Raw genomic sequence first — 6,000 nt, 5'->3', positions numbered from 1 at the left:
CGGGGTATTATGTAGATGTGGGCGGCCTTATTTCACCGCAATCAAGTATAAGGAAGCAGTAGAAGTGGCGATATTAGGTCATTCTTTCGCAGTCGGAAGTAGATGGTATTCCGAGGGTTATTTAGGCTTCCTGTTGCCTCAGAGGAAGCTGTTGGATGATGTTGATTCACTCAAGTGATGAGACCGCTCGTCTTCCTCCGAGGGCATTCTAAATCCCCCGCCATGGATCTTACCAACGAAGAACGACCCGATTTAACCAGTTTTCCTTCGATTCAGTATCCGATTACTCTGCTGTCGTTTATCGATTCTGAACACTGAACTGTAAAAAATGGAATTCTGTTGTCCACCCCAAAGTTAAGTCATTGCGTCGTTTGAGAAAGCGCCAGTGGAAGGAAAAGAATTGGAATAATGTAATCAGGATCAATTACAACTACATTGTTAGTTTTTTTCATAAATTACATAGGCCAGATTGGCGCCCATGCGATGCCACTCCACGTGACGTCACAGGGACCTAGTTTCTATACGAGCAGATAGGAGTTTTACATCGTCTGATATTACCAATGCATGCATGAGGCACAGAGCTCAGGGAAACATGTCTTAATAATCTACTATTAAAACTGCCTAAGGTCGGAAAGTTTTCCTCGTTTGATAAGGTATTAATAATCCTTATTTAAGCCAAACGCTACCTGCTAGCAGGGTACTCAGCTACCTGCTAGCAGCCTGCGTCGTATCATCGCTTAAGCTTCGCCCCTAGGTCACCTCACAAGGCGGCAGGGGGAACCAGAAATGCGTCACACGGAGTTTTCCCATCATTCCTACTTAGCAGTCGCGTTTTCGCGCGCTTGAAATTTTTCACTTTTCGTTTAATCGCGAAAAATAGATCTCGTCATTCGAAAATCTAAGAACGTGAAATGCGTACTCCAGGAGTAATAATCTTTCGATTTAGGCAATAAAAAAATAATAGGAAACCACCCTATTACAAACATTAAGCCGCGTGCCTACTGGTGGCCAAATCTAGAGATTCATCTTAGAACTGTGTTAATTGGAGACTTATCTCAACCTCTGTTACATCTCCGAAACTCGAATCCAGTGAACACATAGATTTAGAATAGGTATTTCAATACTTTTTATTATTCCACGGAGGGAAATTCATTTGCCTCGGGCTCGAATAAGAATCTCCCGTATCCGCTCTAAATATGAAGACGATGCCAGAAACATAGTTGTGACAAAGTGGGAAATGATTTTGCTTTTTCCTTTGTCGATTAGCGCTTCCGGTCGGTTTTGAATGTTCCTCGTTGCGGGGCAAATATGGGCACCTGCTCACACACCCATAAAGCCAGTACGAAATCAAATGAGGGGATCTTCAAACTGAAAGGATGCTTTTCCAAGAGTAATTTCCCTGTCGGAGGACGATCCATTTCGTTCGAAATGGTACTGGAGGTAATGGAAATGAAAGGAAGTGAATAATTACGGGTAGTGATACCTATTTGGCGTTTCATTTCCTTTCAAAGTTACCACGAGTATTACAAAAGTGGATCGTCAAGTCTGCCTCTAAATGCGTTGTCACCCACCGCGCATTTATATGAGTTTACAAAATTCGCCACGCGTGTCGCTGACGGACAAATAGATTTGAGTTTCACGGGGAAATAAGGTATAATTTGTGGTATTAACCGAATTTTATACACATGATTATGGAAGAAATCAAATGGATTCCTTTTCAATGCTGCTCCTAGCTAGGGAAATCATTATACTGCAAAATATTCGATAAAAGTGGATCGCAAGCGGGCTTTTAATATGATTTTCTTCGAGTCGCTCTGAAATATACGTATCCTCAGTTGCTCAAGCAATCTAAGCCTAGCGCTCAGCCTCCGAGTCTCTAGCTGCTACCAGCCTTATTCGTTTAACATCTGGCTAACGCTTTCTATGGCAGTTTTTGACGAAAATAATAACGAGAGTTATGCATGTGATAAGTTTTATTTAGTGTATAGACATGCAATATACTTTGATTACGATTTACCCTAACTACTGCGGGGCATTTTTTTTGTTTTCTGCGTTTAGGTCTTCTTCTGTTCATACAGTACGACCAGTTGTAACGTTTTTATGCCACATTATGCTGCAAAATATTGGGAAGAAGTGGATCGCTATACACTCATAGCCACAGTGCGGACATTTTTGGAAACCGATTAAAATGCGACCGAAGTGGCAACAGAAATCAGCCTCGTACGGGATGGAATTGGGCCTTCTCTATAAAGTCCCCTTGAAAGCGACTGATGCCGCCTAAAAACTACTGTGATTCTGATAATATCCTTATAAACGCTCGTAAATGAAAAAACATATTTTTAAGTAGTACCTTAATCTCTCTAGGGTGTCTTTGAATGGGGTAACCAATCATCTGCATGCATTAGGATCCCTGAATGCATATCACACGGTCATAAAAAAAACACACCGTAACAATACATGCACATTCATGCAGGTAGTGTGAGATCCAACCAATCCTGCATCACTCAATACAACCAAGTCCATATGAACAACACAATCACTTAGAAACACAACGGTTAGCAATAAATATAGTACGTATGCGCGTCCAAGGTTAGAACAATGCAAAGATACCACGAAGACACGTCGGTCAGGCGATACTGAAAAATGTTAGGATTAAGAAAAATAAAGAAAATACGGAGAAAGTGCAGTAATACAAAACAGTATAGCAATGGAATAATAAATGAATGCATGCGTCTTTGCGAGAAACGGCATTAAATTTAATGTATCGAGAAACCGTTATATAGTTGATTCATTCAAATATATGGATTTGTCTGACCTTGATGACTGATTATATAAACGTTTTATCCGGGTGTAAAAACTTAACATTCAAAATAACTGCATTAATTTCCTATAGCTGTCTATTTCGCACATGTCGAGGCCACTTATTTTTAAATCGGATCATTTGGAAAAAAAATAAACGCCGGCCTAGTGCCATACACTTCTTGCGTACTCCATATGCGGTCACACTAGAGAATAATAATCGTGCTTTTACTTTTGGGGGAATTGGGAGAAATATTATTAACTTTATTAATTATAATTATTCAGTTACTCTTACGTGTTTACCAGATTTTAGAGTGAGCAAATTCGATATCAAATTTGAGATATCATAAAAATATTGTAGTGATAAAATTCCTTTAAACATGTAAAAACAATAGTGAAAAAAATTCGCTGCGGACAGGATTCGAACCTGCGCGGGTAGAACCCATTGGATTTCAAGTCCAACTCCTTAACCACTCGGACACCACAGCTTGATATCAACTCGTGAAATCATTGATAAGGAATACTTTTCGAGCGTTAGATTCTATTCTTGATTACACTATTCAACATGAAAACGTTACAATTGGTCGTACTGGATTTAAATAGAGTTAAGGAAGGCGAGCTAATCGCAGGAAACAAAAGAAAATTAGGGTAAGAATTAATCAATGTAAGTATATTTCATGTCTGCACTTAATAAAACGTACACCATGTATACACTCGATTTGGGCCGGTTTAAGCGGTAAGCAAAGTACGCGGTAGCTTAGGGTACCCAGCAAAAGGGAGCGCCTAAGCGCTAACTCTAATATTCAGTACTAATACTACAACATTTCAGGTAATTTTTTTTTGGGGGGGGGGCCGGAATACTTTTTGCTTTACACTAGCAACATGTCTATAACCGGCCGTGCTCTCGTTATTACTCTCGTCAAAAACTGCCGCGGAGGGCATTACATCAGGGGCGCAGCTAGGAATTAAGGCTGGGGAGGGTTTAGGTGCAACTAATACCAGGGTGTGTGGGGGTATGGAATACCCACCAGGATCAGCAGTATGTACCAGATTAATAAATTGCGGAATTTTAAGATAAACGGTTCAAAATGGGAAGTTTTACGGCTTTCTGAGGGATATTTTATTAATCCTTACACTATCGTATTAGTAACATCAATCCAATTAAGTAAAATGGATTAAACTTAAAAATTTATCTGAGCTGTGGGGGAGGAGGGTTAAACCCCCAAAACCTCCCCCTCGCTGCGCCACTGCATTACATATGTGTTAAACGAACAAGATTGGGAGCTGCTAGAGACTCGGGAGGCTGCGCGCTAGGCTTACATTGCTTGAGCAATAGGGTGGTTTCCTATTATTTTTTTATTGCCTAAATCGAAAGATTATTACTCCTGGAGTGCGCATTTCACGCTCTTAGATTTTCGAATGACGATATCTATTTTTCGCGATTACACGAAAAGTGAAAATTTTCAAGCGCACGAAAAAGCGACGGCGAAGTAGGAATGATGGGAAAAGTCCGTGTGACGTATATCTGGTTTCAGCTGTCGGAGTGTGGGGTGACTTTGGGGCGAGGCTTGAGCGCTAATACGACGCAGGATGCTAGTATTTTTAATGTGTGATTATTAAGACATGTTTCCCTGAGCTCTGTGCCTCATGCATACATTGGTAATCTCAGACGATGTAAAACTCCTATGGGTGCTTTCCATTCATTGACACACGTCGACACGAAATACATTGATTGCGATTCGTTACCCACCATTAGTGTATTCATAATATACAAATTATTTGGATTTAGAAATCCCAGTTTAGACGAATGGTAATGGTCAATTTTAACCTCATTTGAAAAAGGCCAGATTGGCGCCCATGCGATGCCACTCCACGTGACGTCACAGGGACCAAGTTTCTATACGTGTAGATAGGGTGCTTTCCATTCATGCGACTCACGAGTCGACTTGTGTCGACTTGCGTCGCGGTTTTCGTGTTCCATTCTGTGTGTGTCGCCGACTGTTGTGACACAAGTCAACAAACGGTAACGCACAGGAATAGGAGAGTTATAAACAGTTACCGCGAGTCGACACAAGTCGACTCGTGAGTCGCATGAATGGAAAGCACCCTATCTACACGTATAGAAACTTGGTCCCTGTGACGTCACGTGGAGTGGCATCGCATGGGCGCCAATCTGGCCTTTTTCAAATGAGGTTAAAATTGACCATTAAGTACCATTCGTCTAAACTGGGATTTCTAAATCCAAATAATTTTTATATTATGAATACACTAATGGTTGGTAAGGAATCGCAATCAATGTATTTCGTTTTCTTTAAACTACCTTATTCAGAATAGGTATAAGTCCTTATCGTGGCTCTGACTTGCTCGCATCCTTGAAAGTTCGTATAGTTCGTCTTCGGTGATCGTGGAGAGATGTTCCGGTTGGATGAGGCGAAGAGGCATTTCCTGCCGAGGAGGTCGATCGGTCTCGGATGAGTGGTCAAACGCCGCCCGCCATCCAAGCGCTCGTTTCCGGCCGATTTTTGCTCCTTTTTACTCCGTGCGCGCACCGCGTTTTTCCCTTTTCAACTCCTTCCGTTTACCCCTCTTCGCCGCGACCTGTTGAATGAACGAAACCGAACGTTGTATCGTGAAGGTATCGTAGGCTCCTCATTATAGAAATACTTATTTCTAGTATTTACGCCTACATATTACGCTGCGAGCCACCTACACGGTGTTTGGCAAGGGTTAATCAATCACCAGGAAGCAACATGGAATAGGATCCCCTTATGCAAACCCTAAAGAAAATGGCGTTACTATGGGGGGTGGGATAAGGGGATGTATCCCCCCCCCCAAAGCCTCAGAGAAATTTTAGAAATATTTAAAAATCTTATCTGGATTTGATATGAAATAACTGCGTCTGCTCAAAGTTGAATTTTAAGTGCAAAAATGATGTAAAATGCATAACCAGGCATTTTATTTTTCAAAATTTTTCCTGATCTCTACCTTTCCTGAGGGGGGTGGGATATCCCCACTAACCTCTCTCACCCACCCCCCCCCCCAAAGCCGTCACATCTCCCCCCAAAGCATATGCCTATTTACACCACTGCCCAAGAACATAAAAATACTACGTATAATAACAAAAAATACGTCCACTGTCATAAAAAGGCATAACTTGCCAAAGTTCCTATACCAATCAATTTAAGGTTACATCGATAGAAA

The 6,000-nt window shown here is 41.3% G+C and overlaps 1 non-coding gene across 1 annotated transcript; it reads right to left on the bottom strand.

The window, feature by feature from the left end:
* Positions 1-3,205: 3,205 nt before the first annotated feature.
* Positions 3,206-3,287, bottom strand: Trnas-uga. The gene has a single exon. It is a non-coding gene; the product is annotated as a tRNA-Ser (tRNA).
* Between the last annotated feature and the right edge of the window lie 2,713 nt (positions 3,288-6,000).

The sequence above is a fragment of the Ischnura elegans genome, chromosome 6 (genome assembly GCF_921293095.1).
Source record: "Ischnura elegans chromosome 6, ioIscEleg1.1, whole genome shotgun sequence".
Classification (NCBI taxonomy): domain Eukaryota; kingdom Metazoa; phylum Arthropoda; class Insecta; order Odonata; family Coenagrionidae; genus Ischnura; species Ischnura elegans.
This window is presented reverse-complemented; position numbering and strand designations above follow the sequence as displayed.